This window comes from Rhinolophus sinicus, chromosome 16, assembly GCF_057876585.1.
Source record: "Rhinolophus sinicus isolate RSI-liver-muscle chromosome 16, RSI-T2T, whole genome shotgun sequence".
NCBI lineage: Eukaryota > Metazoa > Chordata > Mammalia > Chiroptera > Rhinolophidae > Rhinolophus > Rhinolophus sinicus.
In genome coordinates, this window is record NC_142516.1 from 56,016,611 (window position 1) to 56,032,599 (window position 15,989).

Sequence of the window (15,989 nt, forward strand, 5' to 3'; positions counted from 1 at the left end):
TACCCTTAGCACCTAACACAGTATATGACTCATAGTAATTTCTCAAAAAGGAAACGGAACCAACTATTGAACTAAATTAGGGTATTTTGGGTTTGCTACAAAGGTATACATTTTTCTAAGCCATTTACATTTTACAATGCAGTTTTCCATCTTTGAGCATACTAACCAAATGTAAAATTAAATCAGAGGCATTCAAAACACTGTTGTGTAACATGAGGATCCTTTAAATCATATACTACTCTTTACAAAAAAACACACAACTGAATATAAAAAATGATCAAGAAGTTTGCAACAACGCTTCTTCACCCTAGAATAGAAGAGTGCTCAACCTAAGATAAATACATACCACTATTATTGCACATGTTTACATAATCAAAAACATATGAGTTTATTTTACAGTTATTCCTCTTCTAGTCACATAATTTTCAAGATGATCGTTAATAAGCTTAACACAAAGTTAACTTCATTAGAGAAATGGAAAGGAGTAAAATAACATGTTTTCAATATCTATTATGAAACAGATATGAGGAGCTCTAGGATAATTATGTCATTTTAATACGCACACGACCCCTCCGATAACTATTAGTAAATTCATTTATATCTGAGGTATCCTGCCTCAGATTCCACAGCTACCTAACGACTGAGTTGCCCTTCAACCCCAGGAAGGTCCAATTCCAAAGCCATGATTCTGCCACTCCTTCACACTATGACAATGCCTACGAAACATTCTAGTTTTCAGTTCATTTCCAGAAATACTGTTCTTCAGGAAATTCAGGGGGAAGAGTAATATTGACCAACAGCAGGCTCGAGGTTAAGACTGCACATCTATGGATAACTGAGATTATTTGCATTGTGCTATGTTTGATTTAGTCCCCTGCCAAATGTCACACCAAAGCCCTGACACAACAGGGATTTGTGCCAAGTCATTCTGTCTGGCAGTGTACATCAGCTGGCATATTTCTTTAGATAGAATCTAAGTCACACAAATCTCTAAAGAGTGACTGAAAATGACTAAAAAGAAAATTATATTAAAAAGATAGGATCAAGAAGAAAATCTGGGAGTGTGTTTTTATTTTGAAACATCAGAAAATTATCCACATATGCATATAGATGTGATTACAGAATACTATATTTTTTTCATATAAGAGTAACATGGCAAACCATATACATATATTTTGAGCAATATTTAAAACATAAAGATGTGTATGTAAGTGTATTTTCCCAAATATTATGTCTGTATAAAATAACATAATCCTCAATTATTAATAATGATAGCATATATAGCTACATTTTTCTTACAACCACAAACCAACTCCAACTTTCCTTTCAATATAAAATTACTGTGTCATGCAGAAAAATAAAGAGAATTGCCTCAGCAATTTCTGCATGGAGTTGGAAGGACCCTGGATAGGATACATGATCTAGAGAAGCTTTAGGGAAACAGTAATATGCTTTTGTGAATCTATTTGATATTTAAATATGTCCAGAGAAATGACATCAAATGTTCTCGTAATATATTATATAGAGCTCACTTAAATTCCTTATGTGATGTTTTAAGCAATTTTTTCTTGTTGCTTCCTCCATAGAGGATGGATGGTTTTTATAGTTCCTACATGTGAAACTCATTTTATCAGACCTTATTTTTCTCTACTACAGTCCGTAAGAATCTTAATTCCTTTGGTCTTTTCTCTTAGAATCCCCACTATGTACTTATTATTTAGAAGATATGTTTTCTTTTCAGTTCCCTCTTAGATTTCAATGTTTCTACAATTCATGATCTTTATAATGATCTTTGTTCACACTTTCCTTGGACAATAGCATTCCATTTTGAAATCGTAGGCATCTTGGTATTGGCCCTGTGCCATCCCCCTTAGCTTTCAGGTAGTGCATTTATATATTTCTTACTTATTGGTGTGTGTTTATTTTCCTCTTTGCTTCTGCTTTTCCAATTGATTTATTACTTTAAACTAATTTCACAATATGGTTTCACAAAACCGAGACACACCTAGGTAATTCCTGACTAATAATATAACTCACATATATCCTATTTCAATAATTTACTCATCTGTGTCATGAAACACTACACTAAACACCTCCCATCAACCTTTGAATAGGTAGTTCTATTATTTTACTTTCAAGAGCATTCATGATAACAGTTCTTTGAATACAGGTTGTGGGGATTAAGGCTCTGTTGCCCAAGCAATGATATGTATTTGATAATCGGATTTCCAATTCTGATGTTTTCTCACTAGTATCATATTTTGCAAGATGAAAGAGTGTATATCATATACATGAATGAGTACCATAATTCCATATGTCTAAGCATGTGACAGTAATGTAATTATTATCACAACATTTTTACACTTTACTCATGGAGAAAATTTGAAATATATTTAAAATGTACTTACCTTTGACCAAGGCACATCCTGCTGTGGTCTCAGGACAGAAACCTAATATAAAAAGATACACATGTATTCTTATTAATATACTTAGTGTCACAAACACATTGAAAACTATCAATATGTAAAATTTAAAGACCAATTTGGTTTAAACCTCAATCATTGCTCATAACATGTATCTGCCCATTGATTTAAAAAAGATGTTCTATAATTTGTCTGTTTTGCTAAAGTTTATTCAGAAAAAGGGATATGAGAAAATATTCTGACATGCTTCTCAATGTGAACCTCCAAGGGAACTGTGTTCCTTTATGTCTTAAAATAAACTTTTCTCCCAAGTAAGAAATATAGAAACAGATTTGGTTCCTGATGTACAAAGGTCAATTTTAGGCAAAAACTCAGACATCACTTTTCAAAAATATTACATGGATTATTAGGTTCAAAACAGGAAGATAAAGAAGCAGGTTAAATAGATTTTATGATGATAGAAACCTTATAATATTTGTTCATCAAAAAGTGGCAGTGGAGCACCAATTAAAGTTAACAGAGAATCATATCCATAGGAAGAATGTTTCAAATTTTCAGGCACTGAAATTGGAACGTATGTGCAAATAATAGATTTAGACATGCTTAAATACACTTCAGTACTTTAAAACTCAATAGAGGAAAAATAATTGTGTATTGCTTCACTAAAAGCTCGATATTTCTATCATTTCTTTCTGTTTTATTATTCTCTCAGATGCCGTGACACATTTCCAAATATGTTCAGAGACCCACCTACATAAAAGCTTAGATCTAAATCTAAGAACTCTCATTGCAAATGTGATCATGCTAAGTACAAACAACAGCAACAACAACAAAAAACTTCAATTAAATGTAGAATGAAAGAAGACCAATCACTTTGTTCATATTTTTTTGGCATCCCATCCGACTGAAATTCTCAGTTGTCTGTAAGAATGAGAAACAATAAACTTCCTTTGTGATCTCCACTAATATTTTGGGATAGAAGTTTTACCATGAATGGTAAATAGCATCCATAAAGTTTAAATAAAAATAAATGTGTCTTCCATATTTAAAGTTCTGAAACTAAAAGAATTTTAGCTCAAGAAGTCACCTGAGTAGATAATCAAGTAAACTGGATACAAATTATGAATTAGGGGATTCCGATTGTTATACAGGCGTGCCTTTAGTGTTCCTAGGCAATGGGAGAAAACCAAGCCTTTGGCTGGCCCAGAATGTTCTGTCAGCCATTATTCAAGCAGAGCAGAAACATGTGCAGAAGTGTCCGTGCAGCTGCACACACACACACACACACACACACACACACACACACTCACACACTCTGACTTAAGGAGTCTATATAAGATAATGTTTAATGACAGGAGTTTGTTTACAAACATACACACATATTTATCAATTCTTTATTTTATGGCCAAAACTAGAATTTCATACTTCCTGGATTTGAATGTTGGTCCCTAGATTACTAGCCAATGCAGACTTCAGATTATTTACGTAACACTCTCTGAGCCTCAGTTTTTCACTTAAAATGAAGTTGTTGTAAAGATTGAATGAGTTAATTCCCATGAATTCCTTAGAACACTTCCTGAGACATAGTAAGTAGTCAATAAATGTTAGCTATTAAAAACATCTGAAAAATAAAAATAATACTTCAAAAAATATTAAACAATTTGGATATTTAAAACATTTTGATATTTGTACTATTCATCCCTCAGTGTGGAAACCTTAGTTTAAATTTCTTCTTATTTTTATATTCACACAATTATAATTATGACAAAATAGCTGAGAAACACAAGAATGGATCGCATATCTTATTCATGAAAGAATCATCAGATAAATCAACGTAAAAGTGGCAGAGTTTTTCCATATTTATTATTTTAGATGGCATTTAATAGCTATAATTCTGTATTCTATGTTTTACTTGTGGTCTGGCATGACTACAGAACAGAAAATCTCCTTAAATGACAGGCAGGCACTTAAAGTTTTCTACAGATTGAGCAACAATTCAATTGTCTAATATCCAAGGGAGTAGAAGTATGTAGTGAAGAGTAAGTAAAAAGCTCTGGATAGTCACCATTACTGCCAGACTGTAATGAATTTACCACAGAAAGATATGGTATCAACAAAGCCAGAGTTGGACTTACAGAGAAAACAGAATATCTCCAGCTTCTAAAATAGCCATTTCTTGAAGCATTAGGAAGAATCAGGGCTTTAAATATAGGATTAAGCTTGCTTTGATTTTTCTGATAAAACCATATACCCTTACAATGAGAAAAGTTGTAGGAAGAAAGGAAGGAGGAAATATACTTATTTTTAAAAATTGGTTTAATTGAACAGAGTATAGGCTAGAATTAGAAGGAAGAAATACTTGAGGAGAGAAAATGAAAACTTATTATTATCATGATCATCATCATTATTTAAATCACACACACACACACACACACACACACACACACACACATATATCAAACCACAAAAGAGAGAAGAAAAAGAAACGAATAAAACACTTGTAACCTCAATAAGGAAAGCACTAAATGTCAAACCAATGGTGGTGGTGAAGCAGGGATGGTGATCTGTCCACATCATTTCATTGTTTTAATTCAAGGATCTTCTACCCAGACAATTGCTCCCTCTACCTGCCTCTCACTCCACCCTTCCCCACCACACACACACACACACACACACACACACACACACACACACACACACACACCCGATGGCAATATGAAGCATTTCTGCAGACATTTTTGATTGTCACAGCTGGGGGCGGTGTGCAACTGGCATCTAATGGGTAGAGGCCAGGGATACTGCTAAACATCCTACAATTCACAGGACCCCGTGCCCCACAAGAAATAATTATCCAGCCCCAAATATCAATTGTGTAATAAGGTTGAGAAACCCTATCTGATTTAGTACAGCAGGTGGGCTCCTACTTCAGCTCTTCACAAACCCTCCTAAATTTTGATATTACATCATTTATTTCAGGAAAATGAGAACTAACCTTGGTCAAGGGTCCTGACAGAGGATATTTTAGTTGCTAGTAACCTACTTAAACATTGCCCCTCTCATACTTAATGTAGCTATGTATTAAACTCAGGTTGATCAGATACCAGTTACCAAGGTTTTTACACTATATCAATTTGAACCCTATAAGTAATTATAATCCCAATAATTTTCTTAAATGTTTTTCAATGTCAGAAAACAGTGTAGTCAATTATCTTTTTTTTTTCAGTTTTATTCTTTTAAAGAGCACTAAATTAAAAGCCAGACATTATCCTGTTTTAAATAATTATATTAAATGACTTTATTTGCCTTATTATTATTAGAAATTTGATAAGTCATCACAATTCAATAGATAATATCCAAAATAACTTTTAGGGAACAAAATTGTTTAATATTACTATTTTATCTTTTGTTTATACCAAAATAACAACTGACCAACTTCAAGCAAAACTAACATACATGTCTATTAAGTATTTACATAAAAATAACAATATATACAGTGCCTTGAACTAAAACTAATCCTTGAAAATAATATAATTGTTCCTATGTAATATAAATTAAAGTGTAACTCTGCAATCTTTTCATTTTGTTCATTTGAGAATATCTCCTTAGTATCATGCTGCTCGAAGTATTTAATCTATAAAGTATAAATGTTTCTTTGATATTGATTAAGTGGGATTGACAACCTAAAAAACATACCACATTTCAATTTGATTTCCTTCAAGGATCTTCTCTGAAAAGGACAAAAATCTGGGGAAAAATGAATTCTTTAAAACCATTTATTAATTACAGATGGGTTTCAATGCTAAAAAAAAAAAAAAAAAAAAATGTTTTGTTGAAGGGAAGCCAGAAAGGATTGGAGAGTGTCATTTATATTGTTACTGCTTTGATTCAAAAGAGCGGTCCTTATTTAGAGCAAACTTGGAAATGGTCAAGTATGCATAGCTATGCAATGCCATAGGACCTATACATCCTCCCCATGTTTGTACAAGAGGTAGACCTAAGTCAACAGTATCTCACCACAGCCAAAGTACTATTTTACTTTAAAATAAATGAGTACCACCTGATTCATGCCCCTTATGCACAATGTGACTACCTTAGAGTTGGTTAAGATTTTGTTTTATCTCCCACATTAATTAAATTTTCGTGTCTATTAAGTGACTATATAGTATATCTATATAATTTCCACATACATCGATATCAATATTTTATCATTCCTTATCTTTATTTCTTTAAAAACCAAGTAAATTTTTATACATTTGCAAATTAGTGCATGTATTTAGAACCTGCGTTTTTACATTTTATTTTCTCTACCTTATTCATATTGTGAAATATATCATAACTTTATATCTTTAATGGCCAAAATTGGATGCGTCCATTTTTAACTGAAATGGAAGTAATCGTGTCACCTATGTCAACTCAGTAAGCATAAGCCATAGAGCTTACCATGGAAGCCTTTCTCCAGGATACATCAGTTTTTCCCTGCCACAGCTGTCATATGATCCTAAGGGTAGTAGTAGTTACCCCACATCATCTTATTTAAATTTGAAGTCCTTAAAGCAACTTAACTTTTTTAACCTATCTTAGAGGAAATTTTCACTCCGTTTTCATTTCCCTACTGATGTGTGACCCAATTTCAGGAGCAAGTTCAATAGGTAGACTGTACTCAAACAGGAATGTTATATATAGTATGCAAACTAAACTTAAGAGATCAAATATAGCTATTAAAATCTATTTTTTGTATTTGCTTGTTATAAAACCAGATGTGCTGTGAACATAAAGATTCAAAACAAATTCAGAATGATCACAGTGTGCCACATATTTTTTCCCTCATAAAGGACACTAATGATGCCATAATAATTACCAAACAAATAGGTAAGCATCATGAACAGCGTACTATATATTATAGCTTAAGGAGAAACAAGAAATTTTAATATATTAATGTCATGGGATGAATTCCATCTCCTCAAAATTAATATGTTGAAATTCTAGCCCCTAATACTTCACAATGTGACTGTATTTGGAGAAAATGTCTTTAAAAGGGTCATTAGGTTTAAAATGAGGTCATTAGGATGGCTCCTAATCCACTGTGACCAGTGTCCTTATAAGAATAGTTTAGGACATGGAGACACACAGAGGAGAGACCATATGAAGATTCAAAGAGAAGATGGCCATCGACAAGCCACGGAGAGGGGCCCTCAAAAGAAACTAACCCTGCAGACACCTTAATCTTTGAAATCTAGCCTCCACAATCATGAGAAACACTTTTTATTTCCCTGTTGTTTAAGCCCCCAGTCTGTGGTATTCTGTTATGCCAGACCTAAGACATTAATACAATTGGTAATTTCCAAAGTTCGAGTACAGCTGTACACGGCCATGTGACAGAGGTAAATTTTATCTTCAATGTCCTCCCACTTTCCATTTAATATTTATCTGTCTCTTTCATAGGATTCTTATATAACTGAAGCTGTCATGGTGTTCCTAGGTTTCAAGAGGTTGTGTATCCTTGGAAACAGCTTCCCTTCCCTGTCTCTCCAAGTGCACTCTCAAATTGATCCTCTCCTGACCTGAAGAAAGAGACCTGATTTTAATTACTGAGAACATGTTGGCCTATATCTGTTGTTGAGGGTACTTGTCTACAAAAAGGAAATAATACCTTTTAATAAAGCAAGCCTTCTGTGTTATGTTTTGTTTTGATAGTAAGGAGCAGGTGTGAGGAAACTGCCAACTTCACTCATTACTGGTTGTAGTATAAATTGGAAAGCAATTTGCCAGCATGTATCACAGTCTTAAAAATACTTGCTCCCTTTCACCCATTTATTTCACTTCTGAGAATCTCTCAAAATGATATATCAACAGATGTTTACAAACAGTTATGTGCTCTGATAATCCATTTCACTACTATTTATAATAGCTTCATTCTCCCCAAAAGGAAACAAGCTGAATGTTTTATAATAGATTAGAGAAACTGAGTTGTTCTCACAGATAACGGAATAGTATGCTTCTTTTTGTAACTGTGTTTTCAAAGACAATTTAATGGCATGGGACTATTAAGCGTATTTCACAATTTTAGGTGAAAAGAGCAGAACATAATAAAGTCCCATTGTATAAAACAAAATTAACCCCCTGAATCAAGAATTCCCTTTTCTCTGCCAAACTCCTTTCCCTCTCCCTCCCCCCAAAATAAATAATCTATTTTTGTAAGTTAGTGAAACACTCAGAATTCTAAGAAGCAAACATGAGTTATAAAGGTTTTTCTGGCAAAGTCCTCCACCATCTCAGGAGCAGAGAGAAAGTCGTACTCCAATGGTTATGATCTGTGAATACAACCTAGTAATGGTTTCACTCTTGAAGTGACCTGCCTTTCTTTTACACTAAACATAATTGATAATGCTGATATCCAATTTAAACTTCCCTTTCTCCTTTGGAGGATCAAAGGGTAGTTTTCCTTTATTCCCTACAGGAGGCATCACAAAGTATCTCATGACATAAGACATGAAGACTGAGGATATTCCATACTTGATTCTACCCTTTTTTATAAGGTACACACATCATTTTAATGTAACAGGACAGTCTAAACCTTGTTGCACCATGATCACCAAGTGGGAGTTTAGCAAATTCATATATCCAGAAATGAAGAAAGCATTGCAAATGGTACATGGTCATGAATGCCAGCTCATCCTGACGCAAAATCGTCACCAGGGCACCTGGTACTTTCCACCACCCAATTATTTCTATAAACTGTGAATAGACTTGTGTAAAGTCCTTTTGGTGTAATATGTACAGGTAAAACTCATGGAAGAAAATATGTGAAAATGCTCTTGGGGGTTCTCTCTGAGTGGTGATTTTCTTCAATACATCATTCTGTATTTTCTGCCATGGCCACTCTATTTCCTTTACAAGCAAAAGCAATGTTAGTATATTCCACAGAGGTAATGTTTATCTTCTATTCTACCTATTCTGCAAACAAGAGAAATGGGCTGGCCCCACCCAGGTAAATGGACAATCAATGTGTCTGTGTGTTAAGGCCTCTATTCCCTGGCAGAGCTCTCTGAAGGACTTGTGCTGGCACGACTACGGATTTCAGGCACCAGGAGTACAAAGCCACAGTGTACCCCACAGCTAGTAACCTTCAATCATCATGTACTACTTGGCCCTCCATGATCACTGAAACACTCCAAGACTGACTTCCACTTCACCTCCCTACAGGGCTAAATTGTACCTAAAATTCAGTTTTTCTAAAACTTGAATTTTTGGAGAATATTCATATATATATATATATATATATATATATATATATATATATATATATATATATATGCATTTTAAGAAACTGACGTCCCTCAAGAATTATTTAACTATTCAAACAGTAATATCTTGTCCAAGGAGCAAATTCCTTTGGGTATAATGGGCACAGTGATGTGTTGGGGCCAGGGTAGTAGGACTCAGGCACTAGTTCTTCCTTTTATTAACCTATGTTATTGGTCTAATCATGTATCCTCACTGGGGATTGTGGTTATCTGTGTAATCTCACAGTGTATATTATCAACTTCAACAGTCAACTAAGGCTACCCACCTGAATAGATTTGTGCACCTATGAAGTCGTCACTCTCTGTATGAGCTATTAGTTCTATGTATCAGGCACTGAAATCCTTAGTTTGAAGGAGCCAATAACAACCTGGGTGTCAGATTATACTTTTAAATATGATTTAAGCACCCTGATAGAAGCCTTGATGGGGGTATTAAAAATGTACATAAACACTCATCACTGCTGTGTGGTATATGCTTCATATATTTATTTTATGCAAGTTTTGTGAACAATATTGTGAGTCTGGAATAACTCAATAAGGGCTAATCATAAGAGTGTTTCCCTGTCTTATTCATGGTAGCATTTTGTAAATGCCTGGTCTTCAAAAATGCAGAACCTAGAGCAACAGCAGATAAAATAATAGTGGAATTGATGTGGAACAACAGTGTTATTATGCTGGAACTGCATGTCATTATGCAGAATGTAGCATTAGCACCTTGCAAGAAGGAAGAAGGCCCCTCATTATTTCTGAAAGCTGGACGTGAGCACTGTTTTGGAGACTTGACTGCTCCATTATCATCAGTCAATAACTGGCACTTACGGACCTGTCACCCCACCGGATCATCAACTAATTACTTTAACAATCAGATTTCATTTTCCTTTGTCTTTTTAATTTTCACCACAGAGAGTTTTGTCCATGAAGGTCACCTGTTTTATGGTACTGCTAACACAGACACATCATCATTAATACATTAGTTCAAATATTTCTCTAAAGCTGAAGGACTGGTTCGTTGTGAATTTTAATCCGTTATTTTTTTCTAAGAAAGGAGATCAGGCTACTAAATTCCAGTTTTGTAGGAAATTCTCTGGCTTTCAGCAAGTCTGTTAACCTATTTGACCTCATTTTCTTCATCACGGGATGGAATAATTAGAATTGCCATCTAAGGATTCTCTCATTTTTGAATCTATAGCTCTATACCTAAACTTTCTTTTGGGAAGAAGAGTGGGAGCTGGGAGGTTCACACATCATCTAGAAGCTATAATTTTCTAATTGATGTCCCTGTTTTCGTTTTTTTTTGTTTTTTTTTAATTTATTGGGGTGACAATTGTTAGTAAAATTACATAGATTTCAGGTGTACAATTCTGTATCACATCATCTATAAATCCCATTGTGTATTCACCACCCAGAGTCAGTTCTCCTTCCATCACCATATATTTGACCCCCCTTACCCTCATCTCCCACCCACCACTCCCCTTACCCTGTCTTTGATTCTATCCTCATCCACTCCATCTTCCATTTTATTATGGGGAGATTATCTAAAAAGTGAATTCTGTTTATGTAAATCTCTCAGTAACTTCTGAAAAGAGCTTCCCATGACCTAGGACAATATGAACTTCCTGGTTTTGGCATTCATGAAGTAAGTAGCTCCTGATTTGCTAAGCAGTCTCATCTACCACCATTCACCCATATCACCCTTGTGCTCCAGGAAAAAATAAACCACTTGCTCTTCCTCAAATATGCTATGCTCTCTTTCACTTCTGTGTTTTTCATACTCTGTTCTTGTTACTCATGTTTTTCATATTCTGTTGCTTGTTCCTTGAGTTCTCTTCTGTTGTTCCTCCTCCTGGCTAAGTTCCTAGTCAGGCTAAGTCCTTCAGAGCTTAACTCATACCATCTCCCTTTCCATCCTCCTCCTGAACTTATTATATGTGTCTCTTGCATGGAATGCATTCCTGTATCGGAACCCTGCACTGCAGTTATTGCTTTAAAGGTACATCTCTTCCAAAACATTTGTCAGTTCCTAAACAAAAGGGACTTTGCCTCTTGATTTATCTTATCTAACAACAAACATAATGTCTGACACGTAGTAGGCACTCAGAAAACATTTTTTTGGATGAGTGGATGTAAACTGAGCCATATGTTACATAAAACAATGTATTATTAGTTGTTATTTTTGGTACATGCAATAAGATATACCCAAATATATGTCGTCTACTCCCCTTTCCCTTTCAACAGAAAACTGAACATGCTAGCTTAATAACCTAATCAGCCATAACGTGTTAGAATAGAGATGGTGACTTTCACTAGATTTTTCCTTATCTTTAAAATTACTTTTTTCAAAACCTTAAATTGAAAACAAAAAGAAAGATCAATATAACCTTGCAAAGCACCATGTATATCCTCATTCTAACAACCACTCACTTCCACTTCATAGCACACCAGGCAGAAGAGCTTATTTGTTAACTAGATAATAGCCAGCTAATTTTATGCACACATTTTCCAGTCAGTACATACTTTCCCCCATCCTCTGAGTTGAAAGGCATAAATGCAGGGAATCAAGTTTCTAATCATGCTCTAAAAATATATTTTAAATTAAGCATCTATGTGAGGATAGTCTGGGCACCACTGAAGAGCAGTTTTAGAAATGCATACCTTGCCATATACAAGTTCACTTTTTTTTTTTTTTTACAAGTTCACTTTTTGAAATAGATATGCTATCATGGCTAACATGCATTATAACAAAAGCACTGAAACTGAAAGTAGGGAAACTAGATGCACTCTATTCTTTAGGTTTCAGATCTTCTATAAAACAAGATGCTCAAAATAGTTTTGTTTTTGGTTGTTTTTTATTTTGAAGTTTAGAATTTTTATTTGGCAGGAGAAAACAATCCCACAAATGTCTGGTACCACTTTCCTCTAATATATCCCCACAACATATCCAAATGTACATACATATATGTGTGTTTTAGTTTTCAAAGAATAAATATATCTTCTGAAGATACATATATAATTATAAAACATGTCAATATTTTATACTTATTTTATAGAATGATCTCACTGTTCCTTGCAAAATGTATTGTAATAAGTGAAATGCATAAATTTCAGTGCCTGAAAAGAGTCGGAGTACCATTGAAAGAAAAAACAAATCACATTCTTCAACACAATCAGCCAAAAGAGGTTTGTTTGTACATGAGCCACTGTCTAAATGTCATCTGAATATTAGAAGATGTTAGAAAAGCCTGGACAAAGAGGATATTCCAAGGGCAGTAATAAGGGCTAACTGCAATTCATCATTAAAAGATAATGGTGAGATTAGAAGAAAATTAGATTAATTAGATCAAATTATCCAATGTTAAATAGTTGCCTAATTGAAGGGTTAGGTGAGGTCCTATGAAGAGTGTAACTCCATGGAGATATGCAACAAACATATCAACTAACAAAACAAGTCTAACACACCAAACTGTGCATGGAACAGTATGTGCTCAATAAATGTTAGCTTGCTTTACCTGAACTAGGTTAAAACTTTTGAAATTGAAGCTTATTTTTAATAAACTTTTAGAATTTCTCAAAAGGACTATTCCTTCTGTCCAATAAGTTTTTACACACTCCCTTTTCCTAAGAAACTACTTTCTCCTATTATCTATTGGCTAACTTCTATGCTTTGTCAGATCTCAACTTATATGTCTTTCTCCAAAAATATTCCTTGCTCTGTGTGTGTGTGTGTGTGTGTGTGTGTGTGTACACACACACAGATGAACATGGTAGTTTCTCAGTAAAAATAATGATATGTATCATTACAATGTGTTTTGAAGCCATTATTAGTTATAATTTAAAAAGAAGATATGATTAAGCTTTTCAAAATATCCCTAATCCCTTCAGACCTATCAGCACCTTGAAAAGATTATGGAAAAACATGGACCTTTCAAAATTGAGGTAAATTACAAATTATTAATTTGACACATGCCCTCATCTAAATTGAGAAAAGTTAAGGTGCTTGCTCAGGCTACACATAATCAGTGGCAGACCGAAAACTGGACCCCTAAGTGCTGACCTCCCCATCCAGTACATGTTGTCTTTGGAGAAGAATTTCTGCAAGGAGCACAGATAGGTCTTCATGGGGAAGATAAAATAAGGACACAAAAGGTTGACTCAGGAGTTTTACCGCCTTAATTGTACTATTATATCAGGTCTTCAGAGTTATTATAAAACTCAATTGTTTAACATGTAACACTCATTTTGAAGTGCTGAAATTGAATGTTGACTACTCAGTATGCTGAATAATTAGCAAATCCTCAACATGAAAGGAAATGTTCTTATTATGGGGTTGGTATGTCTGCGTCCTCGGAACCTGCCTACCTGCCTAGTCCAATGCTATACTTCTAGTAAGTTAATTATTAATACCTTCAATAGACTTAGATTGCATTTGGTTCAAGATATCTGAGTAAACAAGCTCAAAATATAAAGTCATGAAATTTAAGTACATGGAAATTAAGTACATGAAGGTAAATAGCCAAAGCACCATGGGATTTACTATTACACCATTATATTTATATTTAAACATTTTGTTTAAATTCTTACCATGTTACCAGAAACAATTTGTATTCTTTGGGGAAAAAAAAAAAAAAAAAAAGAAGAAATGATATCAAAAGCATTCTTCCATGCAGTGGTAATTCTTAAGGGTTATTTCTAAAAGTGCTATTGTTTTAAATTATGTGTATATATTATATTCTCAAATTAAATTTTCTTGCCCATTATAGGATACGCATTTTATGTTTAAGTGTTTTTTTAAGTAAGCATATTGTACAGTGCAATGAGAAAATACATTTCCAATTTCTCTCTTGCATGAAATATCTGAGTTAATAATTTGACCTAGAAGGAGTAAAATCTTTCTTTTCATTAGACTTCCCCTTTCATCAAAAGCCTTGTTAGCCTACTGAGTCATGACGAGTAATCCTTTATATGCTAGGGTACACTGTTCTTCCTGATAAAATAACACATTAAAATGTAATGTGAAACAATGACACTGGGAATATTGAGGAACAGCCCCTTATGTGGGAAGAAATCCATAATTAAACTATGATGTACATTTTAATTATACTCTTATCAAACTGATAATACAGAAGAAAATGCAGCTTGAAGGAATCCACTGAAACCATAATAAAGAGTATAAACAAGGTACTTCATACCCCTTATTTTCTTCTCTACCTTCTACTGTGGGGCCCTTTTCTCACCGTTTACCCCATCCAATGCATCATTTCATTATACCTTACCAAGAATTAGAAAGCAATCAAGTGATTTTTTTTCACCACCTTCATCTCAAGCTAAAGTAATTATTCACCGTTTTTTTTTTTCTACCTTTTTTTTTTTTTTTTTTCTTAAACTTGGTTTGCTGAAGGGTAAAATGAACCACAGTACTTATCAGCTCAATGCATACACAAGTGATACTGAAGGCAACTGACCGAGACTGAAGCCAGAGGTTAGCTGCAAATCCATTAGTGATTTTAAATAGTGGGGGAAAAAACATTCTTGTGAGTCTGTGATAATGCTGAATAACTGCAGAAGTCACAAAATAAGACAATGTAATTTGCATTAATATGTTGTCAGAAACAATTACAGAAATCTTAAAAGAGTGCAAAATGTTTCCTATAAGATGATCAAAGCCATATTTGCTAGTCATGTATCTGAAAGTAAAATTTCTTATGACTTTTTGACTCATTATGCATTTAATTTTAGAGACATATTCTCTATATAGGTGTACTGACTAGGAAGCTAACATATCTAGAAAATATTCCTTCCAACTCTGAAGCATTCATATGAGAGAAATATTTAGAATTTACAGAATATACTGTGGAAATTCTACAGTGCTTTTTTGGGAAAAATTAATGACATATGTTTTATTTAAGCTTGCATTCCTTTTTAGAGTTAGTTGGTATTAATACACTTTCCACTATAGAATACATAATTGCTATTTAAGGAAAAATCTGTTTTAAAAATCTAATCTCACATTTCCAAATTACAAATCACTGTACGGTTTGCTTTGTTCCTGTTTTAGAATCTCCCTTCTAAATCTATTGTATACTTTCATAAGGGAGCTTTCAAGTCAGACACCAGGAAATATAATCAATGGTATTATACTAGCTATGTATGGTGTCAGATAGATAGCAGACTAGGTGGGGTTATCACTTTGTGAGGGTGGGAGTGTCTAATCATTATGTTGTTTTGTACACCTGAAACAAATAATGAAAATAAATAAATAAATAAA

The 15,989-nt window shown here is 33.9% G+C and overlaps 1 protein-coding gene across 41 annotated transcripts in view; it reads right to left on the reverse strand.

Moving 5' to 3' along the window:
• Nucleotides 1-15,989, reverse strand: part of PTPRD (protein tyrosine phosphatase receptor type D) — a 2,065,421-nt gene that overhangs the window by 1,309,493 nt on the left and 739,939 nt on the right. For all 41 annotated transcript variants that reach the window (XM_088793168.1, XM_074330438.2, XM_074330432.2 and 38 more), the window contains one exon: nucleotides 2,409-2,450. The gene's annotated coding sequence lies outside the window, so the exon portion shown is untranslated. The remainder of the gene's footprint in view (nucleotides 1-2,408; nucleotides 2,451-15,989) is intronic.